Source organism: Myotis brandtii, unplaced genomic scaffold (genome assembly GCF_000412655.1).
Source record: "Myotis brandtii unplaced genomic scaffold, ASM41265v1 scaffold540, whole genome shotgun sequence".
Classification (NCBI taxonomy): Eukaryota; Metazoa; Chordata; class Mammalia; order Chiroptera; family Vespertilionidae; genus Myotis; species Myotis brandtii.
In genome coordinates this window covers 1357756-1370829 of record NW_005369990.1, presented here as the reverse complement: position 1 = coordinate 1370829, position 13074 = coordinate 1357756, and the positions used below count along the sequence as shown (strand labels likewise).

The following is a 13074-nucleotide window of genomic DNA, read 5'->3' as shown; positions in this document are numbered from 1 at the left end:
TTTTTTTAAAAATATATTTTATTGATTTTTTACAGAGAGGAAGGGAGAGAGATAGAGAGTTAGAAACATCGATGAGAGAGAAACATCGATCAGCTGCCTCCTGCACATCTCCTACTGGGGATGTGCCTGCAACCAAGGTACATGCCCTTGACCGGAATCGAACCTGGGACCTTTCAGTCCGCAGGCCGACGCTCTATCCACTGAGCCAAACCGGTTTTGGCGAGCTAGCTAATAGATTTTAACTGAAAAAAATTGGGTTTGGAGAAAATGTTATATAAGATGCTTTGCTTCTTCACAGTCGTATTAGATGAGTCATCACATGTCATCTTTCACAGATTCTTATCAGAGGTTATGTTTAGCCTACAGCTATAATAGGAAATTAATGTTAGATTAGTTTGTAATTACCTATTATTACTTTATTTATTCATTTTTATTTTTAAAATATTTTAAAAAATTGGTTTCAGAGAGGAAAGGAGGAGATAGAAACATCAATGGTGAGAATTATCGATCAGCTGCCCCCTACTGGGGATTGAGCCTGTAACTCAGGCATGTGCCCTAACTGAGAATCAAACCAGTGATCTTTTGGTGCACAGGATGATGCTCAACCAACTGAGCCATGCTGGCCAGGGCAAGACATTGACATTTTTAGAGTCCAGGCCAGTTGTTTTGTAGAATGCTTTACAAAATGAATTTGTCTAATTGTTTCCTCTCAGTTTCAGGTTAAGTCGCTTTTTTCAAGACTGTTAATTACATAGAAGATGTTGTAAACTTTCCATAGCATCACATCAGGAGTAATATAATGATAATTTGTCCCATTATTGTGATGTTAAATTTAATCACTTGAGCTAGCCAGATTTGTATGTTCAAACAATATCTTTCCCCTTTTATACTTAATAATTAATCTGCAGGGGTAATGCTTTGAGATCATTGGATATTTTGTTTTCCAACAATTGTTTTTCTAGTTAGTGGTTTTTAGTAGCTGTTGATGATCCTTGCCTGAATCAAGCATTGCATTGGCGGTTTCCAAATAGTGATTTTCTTCTCTCAGTCCTCCTATGTTTGCTGGCTGTCTTCTCTAAAGAAGAGCTATTTCTCCTCTCTCCTTTTATTTTTGTATCACTAGATAGCTAAGGATTTTTTAAAAAAAATTTATCCAGTGTGTTATAACCTGTTATTCTTATTGATGATTAAATTATCTCAAAGTCGTTTAGTCTCTTCAAGCTGGTTTCTGTGACCTTTGTTTATGTCCACATTGGTGTTTGGGTGAATTCTTACCTTTTGTACAATAAGATATTCCTGGCTCACCTTGTATATTCCCTGCTTGAGACTGGGAATCAGCCATTTTACCATGGGATCCTGGTTTATTTTAGTGGGAAATGGTACTTAGAAACCAAGGTTTGGGCATTGACTGTACAGTTAACCCTTGAACAATGCAGTAGTTAGGGGTGCTGACCCCTGTGCAGTTGAAAATGCGCATATAGTTTTTGACACCCCCAAAACTTAACCACTTAATAGCTTACTTTTGACCGGAAACCATACCGAAAACACAATCAGCAAATATATATATATATATATATTTGCTGATTGTGTTTTCGGTATGGTTTCCGGTCAAAAGTAAGCTATTAAGTGGTTAAGTTTTGGGGGTGTCAAAAACTATATGCGCATTTTCAACTGCACAGGGGTCAGCACCCCTAACTACTGCATTGTTCAAGGGTTAACTGTACAGTCAATGCCCAAACCTTGGTTTCTAAGTACCATTTCCCACTAAAATAAACCAGGATCCCATGGTAAAATGGCTGATTCCCAGTCTCAAGCAGGGAACAAAATGAATTTGTCTAATTGTTTCCTCTCAGTTTCAGGTTAAGTCGCTTTTTTCAAGACTGTTAATTACATAGAAGATGTTGTAAACTTTCCATAGCATCACATCAGGAGTAATATAATGATAATTTGTCCCATTATTGTGATGTTAAATTTAATCACTTGAGCTAGCCAGATTTGTATGTTCAAACAATATCTTTCTCCTTTTATACTTAATAATTAATCTGCAGGGGTAATGCTTTGAGATCATTGGATATTTTGTTTTCCAACAATTGTTTTTCTAGTTAGTGGTTTTTAGTAGCTGTTGATGATCCTTGCCTGAATCAAGCATTGCATTGGCGGTTTCCAAATAGTGATTTTCTTCTCTCAGTCCTCCTATGTTTGCTGGCTGTCTTCTCTAAAGAAGAGCTATTTCTCCTCTCTCCTTTTATTTTTGTATCACTAGATAGCTAAGGATTTTTAAAAAAAAATTTATCCAGTGTGTTATAACCTGTTATTCTTATTGATGATTAAATTATCTCAAAGTCGTTTAGTCTCTTCAAGCTGGTTTCTGTGACCTTTGTTTATGTCCACATTGGTGTTTGGGTGAATTCTTACCTTTTGTACAATAAGATATTCCTGGCTCACCTTGTATATTCCCTGCTTGAGACTGGGAATCAGCCATTTTACCATGGGATCCTGGTTTATTTTAGTGGGAAATGGTACTTAGAAACCAAGGTTTGGGCATTGACTGTACAGTTAACCCTTGAACAATGCAGTAGTTAGGGGTGCTGACCCCTGTGCAGTTGAAAATGCGCATATAGTTTTTGACACCCCCAAAACTTAACCACTTAATAGCTTACTTTTGACCGGAAACCATACCGAAAACACAATCAGCAAATATATATATATATATATATTTGTAAGAATATATATATTGTAAGAGTAAAGTATATATATATATACATACACTTTATTCTTACAGTAAAGTAAGCTAAAGAAAAAAAATGTTATTAAGAAAACCATAATGAAGAGAAAGTACATTTACAAATATTTATTGAAAAACCTTCATGTACAAGTAGATTGACACAGTTCAAACCCGTGTTGTTCAAGGGCCAACTGTTCTCATGGCTACTGGAATATCACTATTTCTAGGCCCTGTCAACGGACACACACACGCACACATGCACACACGCACGCATGCACACACGCACACACTGTTTTTTGAAGAAATGAGTTTATAGGATACCTTCAGTTCAAATTCAAAACCATCGAGTTCATTTTCACCTTGTCTTAGTTCATATGGTATCTCCCTTTTTATACAGGGCGAATTCTGATGCTCAACCACTTCATTATATTTACTCATTGAATCTGTCCTACAACAACACACATAAGTTAGTTTTGGAATTACTAGATGATACACCCTCCAATAATAGATTTACCAAATAAAGATTTCTTTGCCATTTTATGTCCTTAGAATATATCCCACTAAACATGTATAGTAAAAGTAGGTGTTTAAAGTTATTTGTATTATTTTTTTCTATGTGATTATGTTATCAATTTGAAACAGTCTTTGAGAATATTATGCTAAGCGAAATAAGTCAGAAAAAGCTAAGAACCATATGATTTCACTTATATGTGGTATATAAAATTGAAACTCATAGACGGACAACAGTATGGTGGTTACCAGAGGGAAGGGGGTAGGGGATAGTATAGGACAGTGGTCGGCAAACTCATTAGTCAACAGAGCCAAATATCAACAGTACAACAATTGAAATTTCTTTTGAGAGCCAAATTTTTTAAACTTAAACTATATAGGTAGGTACATTTTTATTAACTTAATTAGGGTACTCCTAAGGCTTAGGAAGAGCCACACTCAAGGGGCCAAAGAGCTGCATGTGACTCTCGAGCCGCAGTTTGCCGACCAGGGATATAGGATAAAGGTGGCCAAATACATGGTTATGGAAGATATTTGACTGTGGGTGGGTGGTAGGCACACAATACAATATACAGATCATGTATCATAGAAATGTGCACTTGAAACCTATATGATCTTATTGGCCAGTGTTATCCCAATACATTTAATAATAAAAATGAAATAAAATAAAATGTAGTTAAGTTCCTATGAAACTTTTTAATAGACTCTTTTTATAAAATCAGTTATCTGTAAAACTAAAGTAAACATATTTTAAAACTTCAACATAGTATATAGTTATGGGGAACTCCAGAACAGTTACATCAAATAGAGCATATGCAGTTTTTATCTTTGTAAGGCTTTAAATTTGTAGCTCTATTTTCAAATTAATAGAATTTTACTTAAAATTAGAAATTAGAAAAATTACATCAAACCATGCCATTTGAAAGCCAAAACAACTGTGATTGGGAACATTTTAAACAATGCTCTTCTTTTGACTGATGATACAATTCAAGCATTAATCTTTAACAATAGACATAATTGTTTGGGTTACTTTAACTCATTCCTAAGAAATATGGCTAGTGTTTTTCTGTATTCACACCCAGAATAAAAAGATTTATGTTATTTGTAAGTTCTTTGTATTTGAAGAATGCCAGTTGTGACTGTGTGTTACCCTGTAACATATTCACACATTTTTCATGTGTAAATATTTTCATTGGAAAAGGGAAACTATTTCTCTTACAAATTATAACACTTATTATTTCTATTGTGAGACATAACCATAAACAGTCTTGAGTTTTGATTAGTTATAAACATCTTGCTTATTAGTATGTAAGGTTAATGAGGACAGAAATTGGGTTTCATTGTTCATTGTATCTCTCATAGTACCTTACAGAAGTAACCACTAAATACTTGATGAATGAGTAAATTTGATGTTTTATATTTAAACTAGTGGCCTGGTGCACGAATACTTGCACCAGTGGGGTCCCTTAGCCTGGCCTGCAGGATTGGGCTGAAACCGGCTCTCTGACATCCCCTGAGGGGTCCTGGATTGTGAGAGGGCGCAGGCCAGGTTGAGGGACTCCACTGGTGCACGATCGAGGCAGGGGAGAGATGCGGGAGGTTGGCCAGCCGGGGAGGGACCGCGGAAGGGCTCCAGGGTGTGTCTGGTCCATGTCGCTCAGTCCCTATCAGCCAGACCTCAGCAGCAAGCTAACCTACCGGTCGGAGAGTCTGCCCCCTGGTGGTCAGTGCACATGATAGCGACTGGTCAACCGGTCGACTGTCTGCCCCCTGGTGGTCAGTGCACATCATAGTGAGCAGCTGAGCGGCCTTAGCATATCATTAGCACATTACGCTTTGATTGGTTGAACAAATACCGGACAACCGGACACTTGGCATATTAGGCTTTTATTATATAGGATGACTTGTAATTAACTACTGGTCTCAATAACATGGATGTACCTTTTCCTCACCAAAAGTAATTAATTATTTTGTTGTTTAATTGATTTGACTCAGTATGTTACTTCTTATATGCAGACTGCATATTTAATAGTTTTCAAAGTTGCATTTTAAAATATGGAGGCTGCAAACATTCCTAGTTACCTGGCACTCATCAGAGGTTACTAAGGTCCTGACATAATTAAATTTTGTTTATCAAACTGTAGTAAACAATGTTGTTCTTAGATGTAATGCTTAAGACAAGAAATGCTCACGATAGCTCAGATATCATTAAACATTATTACTGTAGTCTTTGAGCAAGTGGTTGAAGTAATTTCAACTCTTTATATGCCATTTAGGTTGGTTATGATGATGACATTACAGTCTGTGAACATATAATGCTCAGTGCTGCCCAAGTGCAGAATTTTGCCGGTTGGAACTTGACCCAAGTCATGTGTGAGGGTAAATGAATGTCTGCTCAGTACTTAGTTTCTTCCTTAGATGTTTTTACCCTTTTAAAGAGAAGAACACATAAATAGTACATTTTATTGATGTCATCTTTATAAATTTGCTGTGCATTGAGTGTTTTTAACTGGAGGATGTGATCCTGAGGGGTCCTAACAATGTTTATAAGATATATCCTTGAGACAAAACAACCTTATTTGTCTTTTTGCTATACGATCTTTATTCTTATTTTAAAATCAAGTTTCTGAATATGTGTATCCTGCCCTTATCCTGTTGCCTTTCCTTTTCTCAGTCTTTTGTGTTTATCTCACTGTCATCTACTTTACCTAGTCCTTAGCTCTGAAAGGGGACAGTCCAAATAAAAATTACATTGTTCTCCTAGTTTCTTCATATTTACCACTTAAAAATGATAAGCATGCTAAGTTTATAATCTGAACACAAAGTTCAGTGCATGAGGATAGAGGATTGGCAAGTATAGGTAAAGAGAGGGAGTAGAAATGGGTCCAATAATTGATGTTTCTATAAACAAAGAACTGAGATGGGGATAAGAAATAAGAGAGCAGAGATGACAGATCAACATATTGAAAGACATTTAAGGTCAGACAAGGGATTGCTATTTGTTACTAAAAATGCAAGCAGGTAGAAAAGGTTGTAGTAGATGAACAACTTAGAGCGGACCTCACACTTCATTTTATTTGATTGTATAGCTAAAAGCACATCAAAAATTCTAAATCAATATCTGTATTTTATCTTGTTGCAGAATATTATTTGGGGAAGATGCTCAAGCATACACAAGTACTGGAAGTCTGCAGTGTTTTTATTGGTCATACTATGTGGCTAAGATATATTCTGTAGTATCGTTCCCTAAAGTTCTGTCTGCCAGGAGCTTTTACTTGGCTTTAAATCCTCAGTGGGTAAAATATTCTATCTATTGCCATATGGGAGAGGCTGATTACCTTCATCTGCCCTTCAAGGACATTGGTTTGAGTACCATTTTACATTTATCAGTTTATAATTTATCGACTGTCTTAATGCATGGTTACTGTTAGAAAAGTGACTCTAAAAATCACATCTGGGTCTCAATCGATGATTTTCATATCAAATGTTGTAGCTCTGCCTTCCAAAAGGACTCTGCTTGGTCTTCACTCTGCTTTTCACATCATTAACAGTAAAGTTTAGTAATAACCTCATCTGGTAGCTTTATCTGTGTTTACTGGGATACTAGTAAAAGCTTTCTCCTTTTTAATGCTATTATCTTTTAATTAAAAATGGATTTGTCACAATGTAATCAGGGAACAGAAATATGGAAATGGTGATGGAAAGATTTGTTGTAATATGCATTAGTGAAGAAAGTTTACTTGAAAAAAGTTATTAATTTCCCAAAGTTTTAAGAAATAAGCTATAAATCTATTTAAAAAGTGTTTGGAAATTGTGAAGAATGTTATTTTGGTGATTTTCCAGACTGAGGCTCTGACAGCACTACATAAAATAAACAGAAATTTTGACGGCTGAGTTTGATCACTGGGACAGTCAAGCCAGCTATTTTAGGTTCCGTAGCAGATTTACGTATGCTGGATCATGAGTAAATTGTCACTGCACGTTATACTTGATAGGCAATGAATTTTAATTTTTTTTTAAATTAAGAAAACTTTTGGAAAGGGAAATTGTGGGTGAAAATAATTTAGAATTTTGCAGGGAGACTACTACTCTTAAAGTTCATTGTGGTTTCTTCGTTTGTGTTTTTGCTCATTTGTAGTTAAACTGAAAGTACTGTTTATCTTGCTTTTCTTTGGTTTATTTCATACAAATATACAGAGAACATTTTAATGGACTGAATGGACTCAAGTATTAATTTATTCTTTTTCCTCTTTCCAAGCTCACCACACTTACGTTTAGGAGAAATGAAAGTTATGAGTTAAGGACTGTCCGTCAAGTCATTTTATGTAGCCAAAGTTGCCCCGAGGAGTTATATTGAGGAAGTTAAAGTTTTCTGCATGACTAAATAGCTGAATCCGATGCCTTTAAGAACCACAAGAATGAAGTTGTTTATCTTAAAAAGAAAAATCACTTTGTGTCAGCATTTTTATCTTTCTTATAGACTGTTTAGGAATTTCGTAACAGAATGTCTTCTCAGTAGGTTTCTCAGTCAAGCAGTTTTAGTCGTTTTGCTAGAATTTAATATAAACTGGACACATTTGTCATTTTGTGTATTAAATTTTTCATTTGAGTAATTTATTTTGAGTAATTTATTTTAAAAGAGGCTCAATGTAAACAATTTAGATAGTAAAGTATAAAAAAGAAAGTAGAAATGATATTTCATCTCTTAGAGATTCCACTTTGAACATTATGGACTTCTAGACATTGTTTTATGCATGTATATGTGTGTGATGCAAAATATATATGCAGATAGATGCATAAATCATATTAATGATGTTCTTTCTTCTCACTCTATGCTCTGGATACCTCCTTTTAAAAATAATTAATAAACTTTATTTTTAGAGCAATTTTAGGTTCACAGAAAAATTGAAAGTATCAGAGTTTCTTTCCAACACACACAACTTCCTCTGCTATCTACATCACTGTCAACAAATGTTTCATTTATTACATTGACACATCATTATCATCCAAAGTCCATAGTTTACAGTAAGATTCACATTTGCTGCTGTACATTTTAAGAGTTTGGATAAATGTATAATGACATGTATCCACAGTTACAGTATCATACAGTTTCACTATTCTCAAAATCCTATGTTCTGCCTACTCATCCTCTTCCCACATGCCCCCAAACTCTGACAACCACTGATCATTTCACTGTTTTCATAATTTTGCCTTTTCCTTAATGTCATACAGTTGGAATCATACAGTATGTAGCTTTTAAAAATTGGCTTCTTTCACTTAGAAACAATGCATTTGGTTTTTCTTGATATATTTTCATGACTTGATAACTCATTTCTTTTTAGTGAACAATAGTATTCCATTGTCTGGATATACCACAGTTTTTATCCGTTACTGAAGGACATCTGGTTGTTACCAGGTTTGGCAGTTTATGAATAAAACTGCTATAAACATCTGTATGCAGGTTTTGGTTTAAATACAAGTTTTTATTTCATTTGGGTAAATACCAAGAATGCAATTGCTAGATCATATCGTAAGAGTGTGTTCAGTTTTGTAAGAAACTGCCAAACTGTCTTCCAAAGTACCTGTACCTCAAATTCAAAATAATTTCTACGAGCAATGAGAGTATCATATTGCTCCACAAGCTTGTCAGCATTTGGTGTTATCAGTGTTTTGGACTTTGGCCATTCGAATAGTTTGAGTGGTAGTTCATTATTGTTTAATTTGATTTTCTTGATAACATTTGATGTGGAGCATATATTCATATGCCTGCTTGCCTTCTGAATATCTTTTTCGGTGAGATCTTTGGCTCATATTTAAATTGGTTGTACTTCATGTTCTTATTTTTGAGTTTTAAAAGTTTTTTGTATATTTGGGATAGTAGTCATTTATCAATTGTGTCTTTTGCAGAGATTTTCTCCCAGTCTGTAGCTTGTCTTTTTATTTTCTTGACATTGCCTTTCTCAGAGTAGAAGTTTTTCATTTTAATGAAGTCCAGCTTGTCAGTTATTTCTTTCAGAGGTTGTGCCTTTGGTGTTGGAGTTAGGAAGTATTTCCTCTGCTTCTATCTTCTGGAAGAGATTATAGAGAATTGGTAATAATTTCTTCCTTAAATGTTTGGTAGCATTCACTACTGAAGCTATCTGGGCCTGATGCTTTCTGTTTTGGAAGGTCATTAATTATTCATTCAATATCTTTAATAGATATAGTCCTATTCAGATTGTCTATTTGTTCTTGTGTGAGTTTTGGCGGACCATGTCTTTCAAGGAATTGGTTAATTTAATCTAGGTAATCAAATTTTTGAGCATAGAGTTGTTCATAATATTTAATCTTCAAGTATTTTGGGAATTTCCATCTATCTTTTCACTGATTTTTAGTTTAATTCCATTGTGGTAAGAGCAGACGTTGTATGATTTCTACTCTTTTAAATTTGTTAAGAGTTGTTTTATGGCTTAAAATATGGTCTATCTTGGTGAATATTCTATGTGAAATTAAGGAGAATTAATCTGGTGTTTTGGGTGAAGTAGCCTGTAGATGCCAATTACATCCAGTTGATTGATTGTGCTATTGAGTTCAACTACGTCTTCACTGATTTTCTGCCTGCTGCATCTACCATTTCTGATAGAGGGTTGTTAAAGTCTCCAACTATCATAGTGGATTCATGTGTGTCTTCTTCAGTTTTATCAGTTTTGCCTCACATATGTTCCCTGGATAGATTTTTATAGTATAAATATAAATTTATATCATTATAATATGTATGTGTTATAATTTATTCATCAGCACGTAATTGTGTCTGTTAGCATACCGATGTGCTAGATGTGAGGATATAGTACTGAACAAGACACATTCTCTGCCCTGAAGGAGTTTATTATTTGAGAAATAAGTATGTAAAATGCTTGCTTCCTCAGGCTCACCAATTTCATCTCTTGTGATGATAATATGAAATTATTTTAATGTGAATTACTTTGATCCAGTACTAGTAAGGGTCAAAATATTTTCATGTTTTTTGGCCTTCTTTTACAATGCCTGTCTTGTGTTCCATTTGGGTTTTTCTTTTTGTTATTGATATAGAAGAGCTCTTTGTATATTAGGGACATTAATACTTTGTCTATATATAATAGGTATTGAATTTTTCCTGACTATTGAATTGTAACTCACCCTTGTTAACATTCTTTTTCTTCTTCCTGTATAGAAATTTTCATTTTATGTAATTACATTTTCCTTTTGGATTTCTAGTTTTGCATACCATGCTAAGAAAGGCCTTTTCTACAAGATTGTTAAAGCAATTTTATTTTTTTATTATATTTTATTTTTTAAAAATATATTTTATTGATTTTTTACAGAGAGGAAAGGAGAGGGATAGAAAGTTAGAAACATCGATGAGAGAGAAACATCGATCAGCTGCCTCTTGCCACACCCCCTACTGGGGATGTGCCCGCAACCAAGGTACATGCCCTTGACTGGAATCGAACCTGGGACCCCTGAGTCTGCAGGCTGACGCTCTATCCACTGAGCCAAACCGGTTAGGGCTAAAGCAATTTTAATAAATACTTCTTTGTAGTAGATGCATACGTGTCACGTGTTTGACTTATCTAGAATTTATAACGTGAAGTAGCTTTATTTTTTAAACTGGCTAGCTTATTATTCTAGTATTATTTATTAAATTAGCATCTTTTCTCACTGATATGAAATATGTCTCATAGCAGGTACTAAATTCTCAAATGTGCTTGGGTTTATTCCCTACTCCCTATCATGTTTTATTCAGTGTCATCCTTTGCTAATAAATATAATAAATTTAAGTATTACTAAACTTTAATTACTGTAGTCTTATAATATGTTTTAATATGCAGTAAGACAAATCCTCTCATTTGGAATGTTTGGTTATTCCTTTTTAAAGTGTTTGATTTATAAAACTTTCCAAGATGGTGGGATCACTTTTCAAATTCGACCCTGCTTTAAAGTTAGGATTTTTGGAAATAGTCATTTAAATTTTTGTTGTAGAAATAAAGTGGGTTTCTGTTTTTATAGAAGATTGAAATTTAATTATAGTTATATGAAAAGTAAAACAAAACTGAATTGTTAAATTAGCAACAGCTTAACTAGTTTTACCTTATGATAATTTTATTCTCATTTACTCTCTATAACAATGACAATAAAAGTATCCTTATAGAATAGTCAAGAATATTTGTCTCATTAATTTCTGTTTCTTTCACAGCATCTTACCTTGGTTATTTATTTACTTAGGAGTCATTATCTAAGATAACAGACTTTCCCCATACAAACTATTTCTTACCCTGCCCCCCCCCCGGCACACACACACACACACACACACACACTTTATGGCATCCTGACTTTCATACTCTTGATAAGGACTGTCCAGAGGTTTCTGGTAGCTGGTGTTGGGAACTGAACCAAAGTCTTCCCTGTGGTCCACTTTCTTTTTAACTTAGGAAGAAAATACATACATGTATAGTCTCTTATTTTAAACATTTTAGATTTAGAAGATTCATGGTGCCTTTTAAAAATAAACTTTTGAAATTATATAAATTACATATATTCCTTCTGTAAGATTTGGAAAAGGTTGATAATAGTGATATAAAAATAACCACATGATTTTACATTTAGGGAAACTATTGTCAATATTTCTTTCTAACCTCCCCCCCACTTCCTGTGCCAATATCATGTGATACATAAAGTTTTAGACATTGCTGAGTGTTCTCCATTTTTACAAACTCTTTGGAGACATTTTAAATGGCTATATAACCCATAATGTGGATGCACTATATATAATTCACACATTTTATAAGCTTTTTCCTTTTTTTCCCAATTTTGTTAAATTATGCAGTTTTCTGGAGGAAACAATTTTTTCCTTTTCTTTATTCTAGTTGTTAGTTTAAAAATTCTAATTAAAACTGGTAAAAGTGCTATTAGTGATATACCTACATTTCATTAATTTCTCGGTTCACTGATTCATTTAATAAACATATTTTGAGGACCAATCACATGCCAGGCAGACATTAAGGATCTTCAAAAAGTTTACTGTCTAATGCAGCAATTTTCAATCAGTGTGCCATAGTAATTTAATTTTTTAATTTAATTTTTTCTATCATCATTCATTCCCCTCCTCCCCCATGCACTCTTCCACCTCCTCCGTCACCCCTGACCCCACAATCACCACACTGTTGCCCATGTCTATGAGTTCTGTCTCTCTCTTTCTTTTTTTCCCCTCAGTCCCTCATGCTGCAATACTTTTTAAAACATGCAATACCTGACTATTTAGTCAGGGACACTGACCTCTCTTCCCTTAGATTGTCAAATTAAAAAATGACAACAGCCAACACAACAATAGTCGTTGGGTGTGAATGTCCTGAGCCATAAATATAGGTCATACAATAGAGTTGCATCTTATTGGTCATGTTGCATAATAAGGTCGCATCTGATTGGTTAATTCTCGGTTCCAGAAATCCTTATATACAAGTATAGGCACCTTATTTTTTTAAGAAGTCACTTTGGAGTCCAGTGAGTGTGGCTTAGTTGGTTGAGCGTCATCCCATGCACCAGGAGGTCGCTGGTTCAATTCCTGGTCAGGGCACATGCCTGGGTTGCTGACTCCATCCCTCTCTGAAATCAATAAAAACATATTTTTAAAAAAGTCACTTTGAAGCAAAAAGGGCAGGTAATTACTACTATTATTATTTTAAATCAATAAAATTATACCTTTTTTGTCAGGTTTTTTAAAAAAATATTTTTATTGATTTCAGAGAGAGAGGGGGGAGGGAAGAAGAGAGAGAGAGAGAGAGAGAGAGAGATCAATGATGAGAGAGAATCATTGATCAGATGCC

At 34.4% G+C, this 13074-nt stretch overlaps 1 protein-coding gene across 11 annotated transcripts in view; it reads left to right on the top strand.

Moving 5' to 3' along the window:
* Positions 1-13074, top strand: part of ATG4C (autophagy related 4C, cysteine peptidase) — a 93959-nt gene that overhangs the window by 5365 nt on the left and 75520 nt on the right. The window contains exon 2 of one of the 11 annotated variants that reach the window (XM_014549269.1): positions 7079-7226. The exons of the other annotated variants lie outside the window; for them this stretch is intronic. The gene's annotated coding sequence lies outside the window, so the exon portion shown is untranslated. The remainder of the gene's footprint in view (positions 1-7078; positions 7227-13074) is intronic. 11 annotated transcript variants of the gene reach the window in all.